The sequence below is a fragment of the Dendrobates tinctorius genome, unplaced genomic scaffold (genome assembly GCF_039654945.1).
Source record: "Dendrobates tinctorius isolate UK_male_01 unplaced genomic scaffold, ASM3965494v1 ptg000013l, whole genome shotgun sequence".
NCBI lineage: Eukaryota > Metazoa > Chordata > Amphibia > Anura > Dendrobatidae > Dendrobates > Dendrobates tinctorius.
This window is the reverse complement of record NW_027361681.1, coordinates 1,466,327-1,488,952: the sequence shown is the minus strand read 5'-3', so window position 1 is coordinate 1,488,952 and position 22,626 is coordinate 1,466,327. Positions and strand designations below refer to the sequence as shown.

At 46.2% G+C, this 22,626-nt stretch overlaps 1 protein-coding gene and 1 long non-coding RNA gene across 2 annotated transcripts in view; one reads left to right on the top strand and one right to left on the bottom strand.

The window, feature by feature from the left end:
- Positions 1–22,626, bottom strand: part of LOC141067786 (uncharacterized) — a 146,391-nt gene that overhangs the window by 108,059 nt on the left and 15,706 nt on the right. The window lies entirely within an intron of this gene.
- Positions 14,546–22,626, top strand: part of TOR4A (torsin family 4 member A) — a 30,233-nt gene continuing 22,152 nt past the window's right edge. Inside the window, exon 1 of the mRNA XM_073558237.1 lies at positions 14,546–14,567. The gene's annotated coding sequence lies outside the window, so the exon portion shown is untranslated. The remainder of the gene's footprint in view (positions 14,568–22,626) is intronic.

Here is a 22,626-nt window from a genome sequence, read left to right as displayed (position 1 = left end):
TAAGTGCCAGAGGCAAGCATATATAGCAAAGGGTTTGGCCAATACTGAACAGCTGAGACACCTCTAGGACTTCAACTAACGAAATTAACCCTTACACGGTCAGCACAGAAATATCTGCAGTGTTTAATAAGATGGAGAAGTACTTCTAACCAATGCAAGAGTTTGTGGAACCAGATGCCACAATCTTCCAACCCCTCTCTGTTGCAGTATCTCCGTGACACCTGCAGTGTCTGTCAGAGGGGGCCAATACATGGTGCCCTGTCTCTGACTAAGCAGTGGATAGTGAGGTGCCTTGGATATCTTTAGATAAAATCTCTGTTTACCTGCAGAATTGTGTAGCCATTGATCATTGCATGAAACCGTGGTTTTAGCTGCATGCAGCGTCTTGTCCAAGCCTGAACCTGCTGCTCAAGACGCTGTGCCCACTAAGTGTGAGTGTAACTGAAAAAGTAGTGCTAAAAAGTTCAGCCAAAAGATAATGAGACCAGCAGGAATTAAAGGGGCATGACCATCTTTGAACTACATTGCTTTGCTTCAGTAGGGATCGGATTTTCCCCATACTGTATTTTCCTTTGCACCTACATGACTGTTTCCAGGCTACAACTGGAGAAAAAGTCAGTGTATTATAGTTATTTATAGAAAGAGGAAGGATATTATTCAGATACTGTAAATTAACATGACAATCTCCTGGCCTAAATATTGGCATCTAAAGGGTCAATTACCAGAGAAATTGCAGCAATAAGGCAGGAGATATTTGCTTTCTCAGGGCTAGGTGCAAGGTGTGGTGATTATGTGGTCCAAATTCAAGCACCATTGAAAAGTAAAGTACCTGACAACTACTGAGGGCAGAAATTACAGCACCATTGGAGTTGTTGGCTTTAGAAGACGTGTGTATTCCTATGAAGAATATATCAGAACGTTGTAGATCACATTTGCTGAAAAAGGATAAAGAGATTCTGAAATCTGTGCTCCATCCTGAGGCAGGATGAGAGCAGCTTTCGTTTTATGGCCACGTGGGAAGGGATGTTGTGGAACTTACTTTTGTTCAATTCATCCACAGCACCACCACAGGATACATAAAGCATTGCACAGCTGGATCTTCCAGAGATGATCTTTACCGAAACGCTCCCTTCCGCATGTATCTCACCACATATTTTGCTGCCATAAAAAATCTGGAATTTGCAAGAGGCTTAGAAAGCTAAGCCGAGTAGTGCATTGAAGCCCCCGCGCCATGTCAGTCCCCTTTAAGTAACATATTGGGTGGTTCTGCAGTCCGGTGACTCATGGAGATGCTGCAAAGGATGTTTATAGAAGGTTATTTATCACATAGTGAATGTAACCACAGATTACTGCTTGATAAACAAGAGAAAACGCTGCAGAAGATCAGCAACGGCCACGCTCAGATCTATCATGCACTATATACAAGTTGTATATGTGTGCAGGTGTGTTGGTATATATGTAAACACGAGCATGGTATATGTATTAGGCTGTTTGCCCATGTAAGCGTTTTTTTTTCGAGTTTTTACCAGCAAAAACGCTTAAAAATCGCTTCAAAGAAGCATCCCATTCATTTTAATGCATTCTGCACTTTTTGTGCATATTTTCTATGAGACTGGGGACTCGCAGAAAAAAACGCGCATTTTTTGCACGGAAAACGTGTAAAAGACGCGCGTTTTCTGGGAACGAGTCCGGTTTTCAGGCAGAAATTTTCTGCATACGTGGGTACATAGCCTTACTGGGTCAACGCAAAGTATTTAAGAAGTAATTATCAATATTTTTTTCAGGTGCTATCTAGTTGTGGGTCGATGGTAGCGCCCAAATGCCTATATGGCAAAGGCACCCTTGATGCAGATCTTCCCTTGGTACATTCCTCATGCAGCGCTCCAGTGCAGCAGAGATAAGTACCTCCCTGGTGCAGAGCCCCTGTACAGCAGAAGTAGGTACCTCCCTGGAGCAGAGCCCCTGTACAGCAGAAGTAGGTACCTCCCTGGAGCAGAGCCCCTGTACAGCAGAAGTAGGTACCTCCCTGGAGCAGAGCCCCTGTACAGCAGAAGTAGGTACCTCCCTGGAGCAGAGCCCCTGTACAGCAGAAGTAGGTACCTCCCTGGAGCAGAGCCCCTGTACAGCAGAAGTAGGTACCTCCCTGGTGCAGAGCCCCTGTACAGCAGAAGTAGGTACCTCCCTGGAGCAGAGCCCCTGTACAGCAGAAGTAGGTACCTCCCTGGTGCAGAGCCCCTGTACAGCAGAAGTAGGTACCTCCCTGGAGCAGAGCCCCTGTACAGCAGAAGTAGGTACCTCCCTGGAGCAGAGCCCCTGTACAGCAGAAGTAGGTACCTCCCTGGTGCAGAGCCCCTGTACAGCAGAAGTAGGTACCTCCCTGGTGCAGAGCCCCTGTACAGCAGAAGTAGGTACCTCCCTGGTACAGAGCCCCTGTACAGCAGAAGTAGGTACCTCCCTGGTGCAGAGCCCCTGTACAGCAGAAGTAGGTACCTCCCTGGTGCAGAGCCCCTGTACAGCAGAAGTAGGTACCTCCCTGGAGCAGAGCCCCTGTACAGCAGAAGTAGGTACCTCCCTGGAGCAGAGCCCCTGTACAGCAGAGATAAGTACCTCCCTGGTGCAGAGCCCCTGTACAGCAGAAGTAGGTACCTCCCTGGAGCAGAGCCCCTGTACAGCAGAAGTAGGTACCTCCCTGGAGCAGAGCCCCTGTACAGCAGAAGTAGGTATCTCCCTGGAGCAGAGCCCCTGTAAAGCAGAAGTAGGTACCTCCCTGGAGCAGAGCCCCTGTACAGCAGAAGTAGGTACCTCCCTGGAGCAGAGCCCCTGTACAGCAGAAGTAGGTACCTCCCTGGAGCAGAGCCCCTGTACAGCAGAAGTAGATACCTCCCTGGTGCAGAGCCCCTGTACAGCAAAGATAATTACATCCCTGTGATAAGCTCCTGTACAGCAGAGGTAGGTACATCTCTGATGCAGAGCTCTTGTACAGCATTGAAAAATACATCACTGGTGAAGAGCCCCTGTATAGTAGAGATAAGTAGATTCCTGCTGCAGAGCCCCTGTACAGCAGAATGAGTATATTCCTGGTGCAGAGCCTCTAAGCAGCAAAGATAAGTTGATTCCTGGTGCAGAGCCCCTGTACAGCAGAGATAAGTTGATTCCTGGTGCAGAGCCCCTGTACAGCAGAGATAAGTACATCCTTGGTGCAGAGCCCCTGTACAGCAGAATGAGTATATTTCTGGTGCAGAGCCCCTGTACAGCAGAATTAGTATATTTCTGATGCAGAGCCTCTATGCAGCCAAGATAAGTAGATTCATGGTGCAGAGCCTCTGTACAGCAGAGATAAGTACATCCCTGTTGCAGAGCCCCTATACAGCAGAAGTAGGTACATTGCTGGTGCACAGCCCATTCTCTGGTGCAGAGCCCTTGTGTAGCAGAGATAAGTACATCCCCGATGCAGAACCTCACACAGAAAAGGCAAGAACATCCCTGGTACACAGTCCACATACAACAGAATTAGGTGCAGAGCCCCTGTACAGAAGAGGTCAATACATCCCTGGTGCAGAGCTCCTGTCCAACTGCAGTGCTCACAATTAAGACCACCCTACGAATTAAACGAATCTCAGCTGAACAAGCATGCAAATATCGGTGTCTTGGATGACGCTCTAAGGTGTAGGCCTCCCCTGACAGGTGATGTCGAGGGAGATAAGGATCCAGTATGTCCGATTTTGTTATGCTGATCCTTTTGTTCCCAGTGGTCTGTCTGCGGGTCCCTCTTTGAGAACAGAGGAGCTCTCAGCAAGGCAGGTGTGTGAATGATTGGACGAGCAATTACTCATCTATCTTTGGCGTAATGGGCCACTTTCCCTGTCCCCTCTTCATGTTACTAAATTCCTGAGTGAGAATTAGGCCTGTTTCACACTTCCGTTTTTGACCATCAGTCAAAATCCGCCAGTTTTTGGAAAAAACGGATCCGCCATTTTTTTTTGGCGGATCAGTTTTTTTCCCCATTGAGTTGCATTACCGGCCGATCTTGATGGATGGCCATCCGTTGGATCCGGTTTTTTTGCGGATCCGGCAAATTTTTTGCGTCCGCCGACATGCCTGGACGGACCCTGCAACGTTTTTTTTGCTGCAGGATCCGCATTTTACAGTGCGCATGCCCGGAGAAAGGAAGTCAGCCGGAAATTTAACCCTGAAACCCTTTCTGGCGGACGAAAAAAAACCAATCTCTCTCACTATCGGGCAGCGGCTCCTTTAAAATTCTTCATTCATCGGATCCGTCAAAAAACGGATCCAGTGGCATCCGTTCACATCAGTTAGCAACGGATCCACTTTCCGCCATTTTGGCGGATTTTAACTGACCCAAAAAGACTGAAGTATGAAACAGGCCTTAACAATACAAAACTCAATATTGACAAAAAGTCATAGCAGAGTATCCAACGATGGGACCGGAAAATTAGGTAGATTTCTTTTCAGGAACTCCATTATCAAGAAAACATGCAATCATTAATAACCTTTCTAATTATACACCCCTCCCAAGCCTGAGCGTGCAATAGTCAACAGCACTTAAAGGGCAACTAACCATAATATATACATCAGTGAGAGGTATGATGTAAATGTTCCTGGGGGCTCTCAGCACTGAAGATATGTGACAAAGTAATGATGATGTGGAGCAGTGAAGTGTTTTGCACTTACACCCATACATAGCACTGAATAAATACGGCAATCAACCTAAAATAGCTGATAACACCGAGCAATAGATTGCATTCAACTGCAAAGTAAATGTAGATAAGACTGACCAGTGTCCCTTTAATGTACAGCCACAAAACTGCAGTAAATATCCAGGCAGTACAATGTTCCTTTGTGTCGGTGAATGTAGATTATCTCACATAACCAGGCGGCAGGTGCCAATCCCATGCATCGCAGACAGATGTATTATTGCTCCAGCTTAGCTGTCAGGAACGGCGGAACGCACTAAATAAAATAAATAATAAAGTGTGTTCGCCGCTTGGGGTCCACCGTGCAGAAGGTGTTATAACTGCTGCTGAGTAATGGCAGACATGCTATATGGCGGTATAATGCGCACGGGGTTAAACGTCACCCAGGTGCACAGAGCAATCACTGGTTAATCACAGAGATGCCAGTAAGGGTAAACACAAAAAGGCTGAGCCTGTTAGCATCACAGGTCTCAGATATATGCACACACAGTATCAGGTCACAGGTGCAGGACTAAAGGCAGAAGGAACTGCGTCCGTCTAGACCTTCCGTGCGTGCGGCGTCGCTACTGCGGGCGCCAAAGAGAGCTGCAACTGCAGCGCGGCGTAGGACACTGCTGCGAGAAGATAGTGCCATGTGGAGTAGCACAATCGGACGCTAGTGAAGAGGCATGGTGTGCACAGTGGCCTAAGGCTTACCACTGACTGGCGATGACTGCTGAACTAATTCCCTATCCACATGCGTAATATCAGAGGGAAGGAGTTTCAAATGAGTCAGTCACCAGAATCATACATCCGTCACCATTCACACATCTAGCAAGTAATGTCTATGCTAGCGCATGGCCGAACGACCAAGCGGTCCTTTTATAGCCGTGCGCTGGCGGGACCTTCCAGATCTCTGAGATGGACCAATCAGATCAGGGGAAGGACCTGAGCACGTGACTCCCGAGCTCCAATGGGAGATCGTCTCATGAGCATGCTCAGTGGAGCAGCACTTAGCCTCAGGAATGATTTGCTGCAAGCAGTATGTGAGGCTCTGGACTCCTGTTGTGTAGCTACAGGAATCTGATGCCTAACATTAGCAGAGTAAAGATGTTGTGCACTGCATGATGTGTGACGTTGATAGATCCATTTTCAGATACTCACTGTAATAGATCGGTTCTAGATTGTTCAAAGGGGCTAGGCAGCCTTTATTCTTGGCAAATTGCTAGGACTTTGAAGGTATCCTCAAGTGGAAACCATCAATTGCTATGATTAAATTGTCTCTCATGAAGACTGTCCCAGTGTCACGGGGCAGTAGTGAGAAACAGAGGATGAGGAACCTGGGCCCCTGAACTGCCCCTCAGGCTAAGGTGGTGCCCTGACTTTCCTTAACTTGGGGGTACACTTGATGGTAGTGAGGCCCAAGTCCCCGACCTGTCCCTATCTCCTGTTTCGCCCTGAGCTAAACCCCCAACCCCCTCCCCAGGAGGTGATAATGGAAATAGGTGAACTACACCAATATAATAAAAGGAAAGTTACAACAGACAACTCAGGGTAAAAACAACTAAACAACAAAACTTAGCTTGCTCTGCTGCAATGCTCCTGGACAGCAGCGTTAGGCACCCGATCAGCATCCAGCAGCATCACCACTGCTCCAAATAAGCTGAACCCCCTCAGCGCCAGGTAGGTCCAGACTTCACCAAGGTTGGTTAGCAAATGAACAGTATTAGCAACCGCTAGCTGGTGTACCAGGTGACCTTATATAGCAAGGATGGAGTGGTCACCAGCAGCTGACTAGCTAAACAAGTAGCAGACACGGGGGAGAGGTTTGGGGGACCCAGCAGCCGACCTAACACCAGCGGCCACTGGGGGCAAAAACCCATATTAACCCCCGAGGGCCAGAAAGGAAAAAGGTTTATATAAGAGAGTCCAGACTGACACAGATCCAAAAATGGATTTTTGAGACTGCAAATTGACAGCAGCTCAGAAATCAGCCCTCATAGATTATGCCCACACCTCAAGAGCAGAGATATCTCAATATCAGCTGTCCAGAGAAGAATGCGAGAAGCGGCCTTTATGGTCGAAATGCTACAAAGAAGCCGCTACTGAGGAATGCAAACAATAAGAGACTTGAGTGTACCAAATAACACTCAGCATATACCTGTACAGCGGTCTGAGAAGACAATATTTGTGATTTTTGGTACCAACCACTGTGTCTTTGTGAGAGGCAGGTCTAATGGTGTGAGGGGCTCTGCTGGTTATACTTTTGGTGATTTATCCAAATTCAAGGCACTTCTCATGCATGGCTACCACTGCGTTCTGCAGCGAACACCATCCCATCTGGTTTGCTATTAGTGAGACCACCATTTGTTTTGCAACAGGACAATGATCCAAAATACCTCCAGGCTATATAAGTGTGATGTGAATAAGAAGGAGAGGGATGGAGACTGCATCAAATGACATGGTTTAGGATGAGTTGGAATCAGAGTGAAGACGAAGCAGCAACAAGCTCTTCTGGGGAGCTCCTGCAGAACTGCTGGAAGCCAGTCCAGGTGAGGACCTGATGAAGCTGCTAAGAAGGGGTGCAAATCTGTCATCAGAGTTAAGGCCCCGTCACAAATACACATGCACCAGCGATCCCGACAATGACACGACCTTGTCAGGATCGCTGGTCCATCGCTACATGATCGCTGGTGAGCTGCCAAACAGACAGCTTCACCAGCTATCACGCTGGTCTCTAAGGTAAATATCGGGTTACTAAGCGGCGCGCGTCACTTAGTTACCCGATGTGTACCTTAGAAACCTGCGTGCTCGTGCCGGGAGCTGCCAGCATGCAGGTTTCTAAGGTACACATCGGGTAACTAAGTGACGCGCGCCACTTAGTAAATCGATATTTACCTTAGAGACCAGCTCCCAGCGCCTGCTTAGAGCACTGGGAGCCTCGCTGATTGTTGGCTCCCGCTGCCACACGCAGCAATGCGCGCTCACCAGCGGGAGAGCAACGATCAAAAAATGGCCCAGGCCGATCGAGCATGATCAGCGATACCCGGCGGGGGGAGGGGGGGGTCGCTGATCCCCGTCACACACAGTGATCTCGCTGGCAAGATCGCTGTGGCGTCACAAAATCAGCGATCTCGCTAGCGAGATCGCTGTGTGTGACGGAGCCTTAACAGGAGAGCACTGTGAGGAATCTATGGTGTAACACATACTCTGGTCTGTGACACATGTTTCATCACTCCTTGTTTCCATAAATGTTCCTACCTTTGTGGTTTTACTGCCTTCAGTCTGAATTTACAATGTGGACAATCCAATAGGAACAAAATAAAATTTCCATGAGCAGGGGTGTCCAAACTTTTGACCGGTACTGTAGGCGGTCTCAGGGAAGGTGGATGTTTGAAGTTCTAGGGCGTGTGCAATTTCACAACACCCCATCACTACAGCACTTATATGCAGGCATGGTTGGGGGCAACATCATGGTAAACTCTATATGTGAACCTGACCACCTGCATTAAATCCTTCATGCTGGCATGCTCAGCACCCGCCTAGTGCAGTGGTGAAAAGGAGAAGAGAGCTGGCGCTGTTCATTGGCCCCATTAGGCGTGTTTATACAGAAGTAGAGCAGATGTTTATATAACGTGAGGCTCGCAGAGGATGCGGCAGAATATGATCGCTGCTGGGTGGGATCTACATTTAATGAACACAGAAGTTCTTAGGCTCGTGCCAGAGTCAGACAGGCGTTCACATTGCCTCATATGGCGTCTACAGTCCCATGATGTCCATTACAGAGGTGGACAAATACAGAACTTTCCCAGCCTCCTGCAAACCTATAACCCCAGCTCCTGCACAACTAGGGAGACTTGTCATCTCTAGGTGACAACCTCTAATGTCGGCAGTACTGGTTGTCACCCGGTTATCTACTCTCTATGACTTTGGGTGCTGGCGCGGTTCGCTGTGGATCTGCATGCCATGTGAGGCTTTAAATTCTTTATTTTGAGTTGCAAAAATTTCTTTATCCCAGTATTCCAGTTTTAAGTCTAATTTTATTCCAGAGAAAAGACCCTCAATGTCAGAGGGACCTTATAGACGGCTGTACGCTACATTTATTAAATAAAAAACTTTAACATTTTGGTATGCAATTTTGCTCCAGTACTTGAAACTTTTTGATAGTTTGCTCTTCCCTCGCCACTGATTTAAATGGATAATAAAAAAAACAACTGTAGTAAATTATAGTGCAATTGACAGACGGGCAAAGGGCCCTGAATACATGAGAAGGAATGGGCCTCTTACTAGATTTGGCACAGGTTGTTATCCAGTGCACAACAGCTTATAGGTGGTGCAAGAAACACCAGTATTAGGAAATTGCCTCTTACGCGTTTCAGTTCCTCATCATAATGAAGGTATTAGGCTATGTGCACACTTTGCAGATTCATCTGCAGATTTTTCTGCACAAAAACCGCAGCTGCTGGCAGAAGCCGCAGATGCGGTTTTGCTGCGGTTTTTGCTGCGTTTTGCTGCGGATTTCATGCGTTTTTAAGTGCGGTTTTTGAAGCAGGAATTGTCTGCGTTTTCCACAGCATCACATTCAATAAAGTTTCACAGAGTAGACTGTGAAAAAAAAAAGAAAGGATGTTATTTCATGGTCCAACCCTTCAATTTTCCTTGATGCTTTGCTAAATATAGTCACACGCATGTACACACACACACATACTCACACGTACTCACACACACATACTCACACACACGTACTCACAGACGTACTCACACACACACACGTACTCACACATACTCACAGACACGTACTCACAGAGACATACACGCGGACTCACACATGTACTTCACATGTACTCACAGACATACACACGGACTCACACACGTAGACACACGTACTCATACACGTACTCACACACACATACTCACACAGACATGCACACGGACTCACACACGTACTCATACACGTACTCACACACACATACTCACACAGACATGCACACGGACTCACACATGTACTTCACATGTACTCACACACACAGACTCACACAGACATACACACGGACTCACACATGTACTTCACATGTACTCACAGACATACACACGGTCTCACACATGTACTTAGACACACGTACTCACACACGTCTTCACACACGTACTCACACAGACATGCACACGGACTCACACATGTACTTCACATGTACTCACACACACGTACTCACACATGTACTTAGACACACGTACTCACACAGGTACTTCACATGTACTCACACACACATGCACAGACTCACACATGTACGTCACATGTACTCACAGACACGTACTCACACACATACACACCTACTCACACTCACGTAAAAACACACGTACGACACATCCCATAGTACGGCGGTCAGGCTAATGTGACGGTCTCGGATTTTGCTGGTGACGCTCTGGGTTCTGGCACACACTCAACCAGGGAGAGCTGACACCATGAGGAACCACCAACTATACATGGAGTGTCATGGGCAAGAGAAATGGTGTGAGCCACTACGACTGCTGTAACTAGGGCGGCTTAAGGAAGACACGTGTGTTTCTGACAAAAGGGTGTGTGCAGGATAGAAGACAAGACCAAGTGTGGACAAAGGGTATCATGGTGTCTCAGTGGATAGCACTGCAGCCTTGCAGCGCTGGAGTCCTGGGTTTGAATCCCACCAAGGACAACATCTGCAAGGAGTTTGTATGTTCTCCGTGTGTTTGCGTGGGTTTCCTCCGGGTACTCCAGTTTCCTCCCACATTCCAAAGACATACTGATAGGGAATTTAGATTGTGAGCTCCATTGGGGACAGCGATGATAATGTGTGCAAACTGTAAGCGCTGCGGAATATGTTAGCGCTATATAAAAATAAAGATTAGTATTAAGATGATTATTATCCTCATTAAACTGTGTTTTAATGCTAACAACCGTTTAAATACTTAATTAAGAGGACAAAGTGATACACCTCAAGGTGCGTGCGACTGTACGCCAACATCCAAAGCATGTTATGTGCTAAGTGGCAGGCCTGGGTTGAGACAAGGGTTAGGTGGCATCTGACTCCTGACATCTGGCAACGATCTACGGGTTCAGGACATCATGATGTGGACATCATCTCCGGACATCAGGCCGCAGTCATCAGGCTCCGGACATATGTCAGCCATCGGCAGACTACAGGCATCTGGCAGGCAAGCCAGGGTTCAAGGGTTCAGTCAAGGAGGTGCGTCAGTTCAAGACATAGTCCAAGGCAGGATTCAACACAAGGTACTGCATGTGAAGACAGACACGCCAGGGGCAGGGTACAAGACAAAGAGCAGAACATAGGCAGTCACAGAGAGGTGGGTACGGACAAGACCTTACGTTTCAACAAAGCTCATACAGAACACAACTGAGATAAAAGGTTCAGGACAGAGCAATAATAGAAAAAGACTTGTGATAAAGAAGCACAAAACGCACAGTGCGAGAAACAGAGTGGGTGCAAGAGAGCATGGAAAACCCGGCTGAGGCACAGAGAGGAGGGCACGGGTACAACCAGGCGCGTGCAAGGGGCACGCAGCGACAAGCCAGGGCTAAGGTACAGAAGACGCGTGCAAGACATCACAGCCAAGCGTGGTCAAAAAGGTGACAGTGAAACTGCAAGTGCATTCAAAAACATACACAAAAAGTAAGCTAGGAACACAGGCAAGGTACAGAACAGAACAGTCAACAACAAATAAGTGTAACGTAAGCTAGAGCATAGAGACTGGAAAAGACAGATCATAGGAAGTACCAAGAAGGACAACAAAATAAGTATTCAAACGTAGAAATTTATTTTTGGAAAAATACCATTTGACAAACATATCAACCTCTTTTTTTTCAATGTGAAACAACATTATGGACACATAAGGGAAGGGGTTAATATCCATGTTCCCTTTCCCAGGCTTGGAATATCAGCCCGCAGCTGTCTGCGTAGCCTCTCTGGCTCCAAAAAAAAGGGGACCCCCCAAAAAAAAATGACGTGTGGGTCCCCCTTATTTTTTGGCCTGAAAGGCTACGCAGACAGCTGCGGGCTGATATTCATAGACTAGGAAGCGGTCATGGATATTGCCCCCCCTGGTTACAAATATCAGCCTGCAGCCGCCCCAGAAATGGCGCATCTATAAGATGCGCCAATTCCGGCACTTAGCCCCTCTCTTCCCGCTCTGCAGCGGGCGGGATGTGGGGTAATGAAAAGGATAATGCCACCTTTGATTGTAAGGTGACATTAACCCCGGTTAATAATGGAGAAGCATCAATAAGACGCCGATCCATTATTAATCCCATATATAAATGGTTAAAAAAAAACCACAGACACAGTTAATAAAAAATTTTTAATGAAATAAAACACATTTTTTTTGACCAGTTTTTTATTGCACTGGCACTCCATTGCGACGCCCTCGATCTCCTAGAAAAAAATATAAAAAAACAAACCAAATTTATACCACCTGGTCCGACGCAGTCCAAAACGAGGGACCCACGACGATCTGCCATGGAGAACAGTCACATCAGGAAATGTGACCATTCTCCATGGCAACAGAAACACACTGACAGGAGCTCTGCTCCTGCAGTGTGTTACTGCGCATGTGCCAGAGTTTACCTGAGTTCAGTGACTCAGGTAACCTCCTTTATGGCACTGCTGCGTGGGAAAGTTCACACGCAGCAGAAGAGCCGTAAAGCGAGGTCCTGGAGCCGCCGAACACCGGGAAACTCGGCGATACACTGCAGGAGCACCGCTCCTGCTAGTGTATCACCCGAGGACACAATTGATCGCCGTGGGACAATCGATTATGGATTTCTGCGGACAGGGAGTATAGATTTTGTTTTATTTTTTTGATTTTTGGTTTAGGGGAACAATGGCTTCGGGGAACAAAATGTGCTGTATGGTATGTAATGTATGTTGTATGTCATGTGTTATGTCATGTGTGTAATGTTACATGTTTTTTGTTTTTTTTTACATGCACAATTGTGCTCGGGCACCGCAGGGACTACTTTCCCATCCTATAGCCGGATGGGGGTAGCAGGCCCATACGGCGACTGAGCACAATTGTGGGGCTACTGTCTCATGGAGACTGACGCACATAGACTGACGCACACACACATACAGACACACAAACATACATACATGCATACATACCAAATCGATTAGACGGCCCACATCGATCCCCATGTGACGGTAGCCTTCCATGGCGACTTCCTTCCTACACTACACTCCGCCCACACACTTCCTCCCGCCTGACCACTTCCCTATGCAGCGGTTCTGTTACCCAAATTAGCAGCAAAAACCGCACATATGCCGAATTTGCTGCGGATTCTCAAGACTCCAGACAAGTCAATGGGTGCAGAACCGCTGCAGAATCGCAGAAATAATTGACATGCTGCGGTTTGTAATCCGCAGCGAAACCGCGCGTTTTTTTCCGCTCCATGTGCACAGCGGTTTCGTTTTACCATTCACTTTCATGGTACTGTACTTTGTTGCTGAAAACGCAGCGGTTCCGCAGGGTAAAATCCGCTGCGTAATCGCAGCGCAAACCGCAACGTGTGCACATAGCCTTAGTTTGCTGTCAGTGAATGAACATTGAGAAAGATACATTGAAGGAATATTCCTAACAGGATAGGTGATAACTTCCTGGTTGGTAAGAGTCTGGCTGCTGTGACCCCCACCGATCTCAAGAACATTGCCCCATCAAAATGGAGCACCACCACTTCATTCACTGTCTGTGGGACTGCTGGAAATAGACGAACTTAATGTCTTTGGCAGTCCTGTAGACAATGAATGGAGAGTAGGCATTTCAGGGTCCAGTTCTCAGGATCGGTGGAGTTCATTGACCGCGCGTTTACATATGGACAAAGTGCTATGGCTGTATAGGTTCTCCCCAATAATAATTATACATTTTATTTATAGAGATCTGATGAGATGTGCCAGTCATGAATAATCCTGCATAGAAGTCATATGTAAATCTGACGGGGAGTCGACTGGGGGTGTGTCAATGCACTAGAAATAAGCAGTCCAAGAGTACTGACACTCCCCCAGTGCACTTCCAGGCTGATTTGCATAGGACTTCTATGCTAGATTTTTCATGACTGGCACATTAAATCTCTATAAAGAAGGTATAATTATTATTGGTGGAGAAGCACCTATATAGATATACTACTACTTCCATATGTAAAAACGTGCCATCAGGTTCACTTTAAAGTTTGCAGTTTAATGCCCTTATTCCCGCAACCTCTATCTGTCCCACATACATAAAATGGGCGTCATCCGAGTACATCTGATAATCAGACAGATAACTTTTCACTGGAATGGTCAAGAAGGTTCAGGCTCAGCTGATTACATAATCTGTTGAGGAATATACTGCACTCCATTGAAGATGTACACGGAATGTACAGTCAGCAGCCTTATCGCTTGTCACCCACCTTTCCCGGTGTAACATACCCGGGGTATAATCTGGCCTAGGCCACTTTAACTCCGGGTATATTCTGGTTGGGGGGTTAATCTGGCCTGTTACATCGGGAACCCAGATGCTAAAAAACACGATTCCTGAATATGTAAAGGGGTGCAGGACTTTTCCTTTGCTTGGCTTTACATGCACACACCTGAGGATCAAGCGCGCTCTATGCAAAGAATCCAAGCTTATAGCCTCTGGAGAGGTGGACATTCCTGGGGGCTGGGATAGATTTCACTAGCTTCTTCCCAGTATTTGCAGAAGTAGAGTGTGAGCTATGTCTGGGGGAGGTGAATTTTGCTTAGTTCTCGCTGGTAACAGTGTCTCCACAGGCTCCAGAGCTCAGATCAGGATGAGCCCAAGCAGAGAGCAGCAGTGCCAGGCGGGCAGGAGGGTGTGAGGTGGGCACAGGTATGTAGCAGCTTTGTGATGCCGGGATATAACAATGCACTAGTATGTTCTATATTAAGCCATACAATATGTCGGTACATGTTGTGTCAGCCACTGATGGTAGCAATCCCCACATCTGACTGGTGTGCTCATATATTGCTCTTCATTCACGCCTGATACAAAATGTTTACATTATGGCAGCTATCACCCTGCACATTGTAACCGCTCTGAACAGAAACAGACGCAACAAAGCAGAGCGAACAACGGCTCTATCATCAAATCTGCCAAAAACATAAGTGCTGAGAGCTAAAGTACTTCTGTTTTCTGGCCACTTAAATTAATAAGAGGAGGGGTGTGGTATGTCCGTTAGCCCTTAGGATGCATGTATGGTATGTCCGTTAGCCCTTAGGATGCATGTATGGTATGCCCGTTAGCCCTTAGGATGCATGTATGGTATGCCCGTTAGCCCTTAGGATGCATGTATGGTATGCCCGTTAGCCCTTAGGATGCATGTATGGTATGTCCGTTAGCCCTTAGGATGCATGTATGGTATGTCCGTTAGCCCTTAGGATGCATGTATGGTATGCCCGTTAGCCCTTAGGATGCATGTATGGTATGTCCGTTAGCCCTTAGGATGCATGTATGGTATGTCCGTTAGCCCTTAGGATGCATGTATGGTATGTCCGTTAGCCCTTAGGATGCATGTATGGTATGTCCGTTAGCCCTTAGGATGCATGTATGGTATGTCCGTTAGCCCTTAGGATGCATGTATGGTATGTCCGTTAGCCCTTAGGATGCATGTATGGTATGTCCGTTAGCCCTTAGGATGCATGTATGGTATGCCCGTTAGCCCTTAGGATGCATGTATGGTATGTCCGTTAGCCCTTAGGATGCATGTATGGTATGTCCGTTAGCCCTTAGGATGCATGTATGGTATGTCCGTTAGCCCTTAGGATGCATGTATGGTATGCCCGTTAGCCCTTAGGATGCATGTATGGTATGTCCGTTAGCCCTTAGGATGCATGTATGGTATGTCCGTTAGCCCTTAGGATGCATGTATGGTATGTCCGTTAGCCCTTAGGATGCATGTATGGTATGCCCGTTAGCCCTTAGGATGCATGTATGGTATGCCCGTTAGCCCTTAGGATGCATGTGGGCTGTTATGCAGTCGTCAATGTATCCTTAAGAGTCCTAGTTGGTAAAGAGTAGGTACGTGACAATCAGTATCAGGAAAAAGGGTAACAAAAGAAAAAACTAAATGTTTTGTGTTGTCCTTCCATCGAAAATATGAGTGGTTCAGTCAGACAATAAGGATATCAAGCAGGAGCGTACATGCTAGATTCTGATGGGAAGAGTCTCCTAAAGAACTCTCGATTTAGGTCAGGAAGGTCAAGGCCTTGGGCGATTGAGGAAGATTTGGTCGAATAGGGTGTTGGTCCTGTTCTGATGTATAAGGGTACAGAAGTTGCAGGCTGGTGCCTGATGGTCCTGATGACTGCAGAACAATAATGGTTGTGGCCCCTGGTGCAGATTTTGCTTTGGGCTCTGAATTTGAACGCTTACAATAAAAACAAAACCTCTTGACCCCTTTCCTGAATAATGCCACAATTCCAAAAAGTCTAATCTACTTGACTCATCGACAATTAAGTGTGAATACCCTCCGTCGCCGGGTCTGACCCTGAATAACTTTTGCTTGGTTTGGCTGATTATCTTATATGTCTTTAGGGTCAGCGACAGGGTGTCACTTTCTTCTGTATTTTGGTGGAGAAGTTGTTATGTTGTTACGTTGGGATGCTGAAATGAAATGGAAGACTCCACTTTTCATGAAAGCGAAAATATAGAATATAAAAGCAACCCATAAATATTAGACTGAAGTTGGATGTACCTGTTCTTTTAGTTGGGTCTGGACATCCATTGGTCTCCAATAATGGGAACCAATACTTTAGTCTGGAGAACCAGAGAAGACCAAAAAAAAACGTATGGATACTTACCTGCAGGGCTGTGGAGTTGGTAAGCCAATCCTCCAACTCCTCAAATTCTCCAACTCCACAACCCTGGTCACTACTGAGCATGTACCTAAAGTGCAGCATAGATTCATCTCATCTACAACCCCACAGCACTGGTCACTACTGAGCATGTACCTAAAGTGCAGCATAGATTCATCTCAACTAAACGCCGAGATCCTTAGATCAGACATTTATAGGACATTTCAGAACTTTCACAAATTCTAATGAAAACATTTACAGCACATCCTGCATTGTACTACTGCACCCAATGTAATATATATTTTAGGAGTCGGACTTGGTCCATTTTATACCAACTCCAACTGCTCCAAATTTGACTCAGACTCGGACTCCACAGCCCGGCTTACCTGCTGGAACCCCGCATCCATCCCCCCCTGCTGCCTAGATCATCAGTCATTCTCCTCCACCCTCTCTTTTGATGGGGGATGGTATGTGACCACTGCAGCCCATCAGCGGCCCCAGAGATTGCCTTTCCAGAGCTGGAAGAGACAGACTCCTAGATCTCTACTAGCTAAGAGTGACTGTCACAGCTTGCAGCCAATCAATGGCCTTGGACCGGCTGCAGTAGTCTCCTGATGTTCCCCACAAGAACAGATCAGAAGGAAAAAGACTGGAGAACGTGCAGCTAGGGGAAGAATGCAGCGATCCGGTAGGTATCTGTCTTTTATTATATGCCTGGACCACTATAGGCTCATTTTTAAAGTAAAAATAAAATAGTGATAAACCCTTTCAGATCAGACAAAATTATAGATATTTCATTGTCATGCTTGGCATTGGTATGTTTAGGTTTACAAAAATATGCTTTGTTACATGCATATGAGATTCCTATTGAAAAGAAAAGGACTAAGGCTATGTGCCCACAGTAGCGTTTTTAAACGCTCAGGAAACGGGTCTCCTTTCCGCGCATTTTTTGCTGCGATTTTTGCGGAAAAAACACGCGTTTTTGATGCGTTTTTTTCCGCGTCTTTTGGACTATAGGAAATAGCCAAAAGCGCGGACCTAAGCGGAAATTAATGAACGCATCCATTGGCACAAAAAGGCCAAAATGCATTAAAATTAAAGGGATGCTTCTTTTAAGCGTTTTTGATGCGATTTGACCCCGAAAAACGCATCAAAAATGCTTAAAAAAACGCAACGTGGGCACACAGCCTCAAATGGGGTCCTGCAATCCTTCCTTCTCTGCAAGACTGCGGAGACCCGGTTTGGCGTAGGCGGTGCATTCCCCCCTCCCGCTAGACCCCCCCAATGAAACGAAAACAGGCCAGGGATGGGTTGAACAGGTCGGTCACAGTTTATTAATTAAATTACACCACACGGGGAGGGGCAAATTACGTTCCGCAACTGGCTCAGTCGCCGCAGGCCCCGTCTGTGATAGACATGCGAGCCGGCCAATGAGGGATACGAGCCCTTGCCCCTCCCGGCATTTCCGCTGTGACTCAAAACAAAAAAGCAATAAAAGGACATTTAAAAAAAAAAAGGAAACGCTTGTACAAGCAACACCAAAATGGAAAATATGTACATAAGGGAGGGACGGTGGGACAACAGCTACCAGGGGTCAGCCAAGGAGAAAGAGGAAGCACTGACCACAGGTACCTGGATTTAACCCCTGTGGGCGTGGCTGGCCGCCCCTTCCTCTTTTCCCCATTGGTCATTCGGGGACCCCTATAGAACATCACCTGGATGGAACAGTGGGAGGGGGGAATTCTGGCATGGTAATCTGACCCTCTAGCTGGACCTATGGGGGCTACGCAGTCAGAGGCACGTTCCTTAGTCAGAGCCGTGCCTGCCAGTAGGTTATTCATCCTCCTCTTATCTGACAGAAGAGGGGTTGAGGGGTCTATTGGCACTCTTTAAAATGTCTCAGAGCCACACAAATGGTCAGACCTAGGAAATGCAACGAAGGCTGTCCTCTCTCCTGACTCCCCCATACACGCGCCCCTAAGTGCTGCTCCCTGACAAATAATCTGTATGGGGACCTTACAATTGCAGATGTCTGAATTTTAGCAGTTCTCCTGTTCAAGATCCCTCACCTTTCTAATAAGTAAGGGGTCTTTGTAATGTATCGCTTTATGCTTTTGTGCTGTTTTGGTTATTTGCACGTTGTATTGCTGTACCCCAAATCATCAAAAAAATAACGTATAGCCTACGGCTAACCCTCTGAATGCCAGAGCGTTACAATTTGACTAATTTGTTGCTAGAGAGCAAAGCGAGTGCAGTGGGGAAAGAAGTTTTGTGTGGACTGATAACGGGATACACATAAAGGTTTTCTCCAGTGTTGCTCAGCTCAGTATTGGATGGTGAGCATTATCGTCAGGTAACGTCTGGGACAGATGCACAATACCTGCTGATGGTGCACACATGCTGGTAGACATCTGGCAAAGCAATGTCATCAGCACCGCTCAACTCCCAGTGCCAGAAAAACTGCTTAATGTGATAGGTGACTGGAAAGCTTATTACTGGAGATTTTGGGGGGGACTGGTGATGTCTGCATTGCATAGCTCAGCTTTACTAATGTCTGGTTCAAGCTGGGAGGCTGTTAGTGATAGGTACGAGGAGCTACACCAGGCTCCGGCCCTGATCTATGTGCCATTCTCCCCTCCTCAGATCTCTGGCCAGACAGTGCTAGATAGAAATGATTCAGATAAGCAGGAGGAAACGAAGAACCTGATGTTTACTGCTGCAGAGTTCTACAAAATCTGTACAATCTTATCGTGCTCATTGCTGGCTGCCGCCACAGGTGGGTCTTTCATAATTTTCCATTGTGCTCGCTATTGACAGTTCAATGAGAAGCTCTACTTTTATAGCTAGGTTAGTTTCGGGTGTGTTCCCTTGTAATACAGAAGTGACCTTGTAAATTTGCATATATCTACTCTAATACATACGGTATATAAAATATTGTCATTTTATCTATGAAATTTCTGGAATCTAATATCTATCTCGTATCTATCTGACTTTCTCAATCCCTCTATCTCTTGTTCTCATATCTATGTATCCTGTATTCACTTTGTCAACGGAAATGGACACATATGATGTTAAACAGTAGGACAGGGCACATGAACGTGGAGAGAATGATAAGGGAAGAGGGGAGAGAAGGTGAAGCAGCCTGTATGACAATGCCCTCCCAGGACAAGTATGTCACAGTATCTAGAATCCTCCCGGGCTCCTGCAGGTGAGAGGATTGATGGCAACGTTGGGCGTATACGCCGACCCTCATCACATAGTGAGAGCCTTACAACATTCCTTTTCTAGTGAGCAGTTACAGTAACGCAGGAAGCGGCGGGGTTAATCACAGGTCCTGTCACACCACTGTAGATGGAGGGTTGACACATAGGCTCCCTCCCTAAGCCAAAAAAGTGATGTATCACAGGAAGATGACAAAATAACTCGTCAGCAAAATACTATGGGCAGAGAACTTCTTTTCTGTTATTTTATTGGTGTGCAGAAAAAATTATCCGATGCCTTAAAAGACATAAGCACCTTCATGGTTACTTCATATATATATATATATATATATATATATATATATATATATATATATACACAGTATATATATATATATATATATATATATATATATATATATATATACACCGTACATGTGGTTTTTTTTGGCTAAAAGTAATTTTTGCAGTTGAGTCTCATAAAATTTTGCACGGTTTCCCTTCTATGGCCTTTCTGTTCCACTGTCTTGGGAATGAAGAGTCTATAACTCTTATCTTCCTTCTTCTGAGCTCCTCTCAGCTGATTTACAAACACAACGTTTAGCTCAACTTCCATGTGGTCATAAACCAGCAGAGACGTTTGACAAGAGTTATCCTGTCAGAACAATCTCACTTAAAGGGAATCTGTCACCCCTTTTTTGAGATATCATATAATGATATCATTCAATTGTGTGTCACATAAGGATTCTCTTAGTACTTTTGCTTCCCCCCTGACCCCGCACCTTTCATGCATAAATACCTTTTTTATATCGGTTCAGATGTATGTAAACTGCTGCTGTCCGGTCCGCTGGGCGGGGCTTATTCACCTGCTCCCCCCTCCCTGTCTTGCTCTATGCATTTCTTTTTGTGTAGAGCAAGACGGGGAGGGGGGGGAGCAGGTGAATAAGCCCCGCCCATCGGACCGGACAGCAGCAGTTTACATACATCTGAACCGATATAAAAAAGGTATTTATGCATGAAAGGTGCAGGGTCAGGGGGAAGCAAAAGTACTAAGAGAATCCTTATGTGACACACAATTGAATGATATCATTATATGATATCTCAAAAAAGGGGTGACAGATTCCCTTTAAGGATAATCAGATGACTCAATAAGCAGCCAGCAACTGACAGCACAACAAACAGGCTATAGAATGGTGCTATTATGGAACTGCATGCACTGGTATACGGCACCATGGCGTGGACTCCCTAAAGGGATGAGTGTAGATAGAATAAGCCTTCACTTTATGAACCGTACGATCACGTTTCAGGGATCTCTTTCAGTGCTGAGTTTCAAGAATCTACAGCATTGACATTATGCAGAGAACTGCAACCAGGACTCCTGTTTGTGATCATCGATCGCTGCACAGGGAAAATCATAAAGAAGTGATGCAGCTCCTTCAGCATTGGTGGTGATCCCCGAGGTCGCATCTACACCGACTATACAGTGATGGCATAATTTAGGGCTATACCATCAATTTATAATATGGAAATCGCTCTTTAAACCTTGCTTTGTGGCCGGCTTTTTATATGGGCTCTACAGCTGGCAGTATGCTATAGGCTGTGGCTGGCACTACTGCATGAACACTATAGTAGGAGTAGCAATGACATATTGACACAATGACTAGAATGATTAGAGGCAGAATAGTTGTCGTTAAAAACATATTGCTCCACTGAAAAAAAGGAAGAGGCATGTCTACACAGTTAAAAGATTGCAACACACTTTTCTGGCATACACAGGTAGCAGGTTGGACCTGACCTACAGGTTTTCCTCCAGTTCAGAGTTATAACAAACGTATAAGATTATAACAATATTCTGCAGAAGTCACTAAAGTGACAGCGTAATGTTCACAGGAAAATGTGCCACGGGCTGGCGGGGATTACGGTATATACAGAAGATCATCTGCGGTGGTTGCTGCACTTTTCGAGCAATTTTCTCTGAGAATCGAGAAATCCTGCTGAGGATAAAGCAACAGGATGATGAGCACAGTGATGAGACAGATTACACGTGTCACTGGAGCTGCTGCCTTCTTTATCTACTCCTTGTCTCCATCTCATTTCCCCCTTCATTGCTGCGCTTGGTAAATAAGATGGGCTGCCATGAATCTAGCAGGGAGGCAGCTGGCTGCTGCAGAAATCTCCAATCTACACTGACTACCAGACAAGCTAAGCATTTCCACTTTTCCACTTCCACAGTAAAAACTAACTTTAGAGATACTTTTGCTTTTCACTCAGTGAGTAATACACCTGGATAGGTGTCACTGACCTCCTCATGTTCAGGCATTCCTTCTGTGCCTGATTCCTACTATTCCCCAATGGCATCCATGGAAGGAGAGGTGGAAGGCCCCAATACACATTAGATGGCCGATCCCACCACAATCTGTGGGTTTAGACAATGTTAAAAGGTTATTCCCATCTTGGCTTTCAATAGCCGAGACAGGAATATCTCCACCCAGGGTCCGACCACTGGAGAGAAGCTGTGACCAGCGGCTTCAGTACCTCCCCTGCTCAGCAGCTCTTAGAGGTTTCTGGGGATCCTCTATGGTAAACTGATCTGGGAATAAGGCCTGTTTCACACTTCCGTTTTCAACGTCAGTCAAAATCCACCGTTTTGACAGAAGGACGGATCCGTCGAAATTAGTGAAAAACAGATGCAACTAAATACTTTTTTTTAGACTGATCCATCTAGCGGTTCCGCCGGAAAAACGGATCTGGAGAGAGAGAGAGGGACAGATTTTGTGCCAGAATGGATTTTGGGGTTAAATTTAATGAAAGGACATTCTTTCGGGCATGCTCTGTTTAAAGCAATGGAATCCGTCAATGGATTCCGTCATGTGACGGATGGGGAGCGTCCATTCT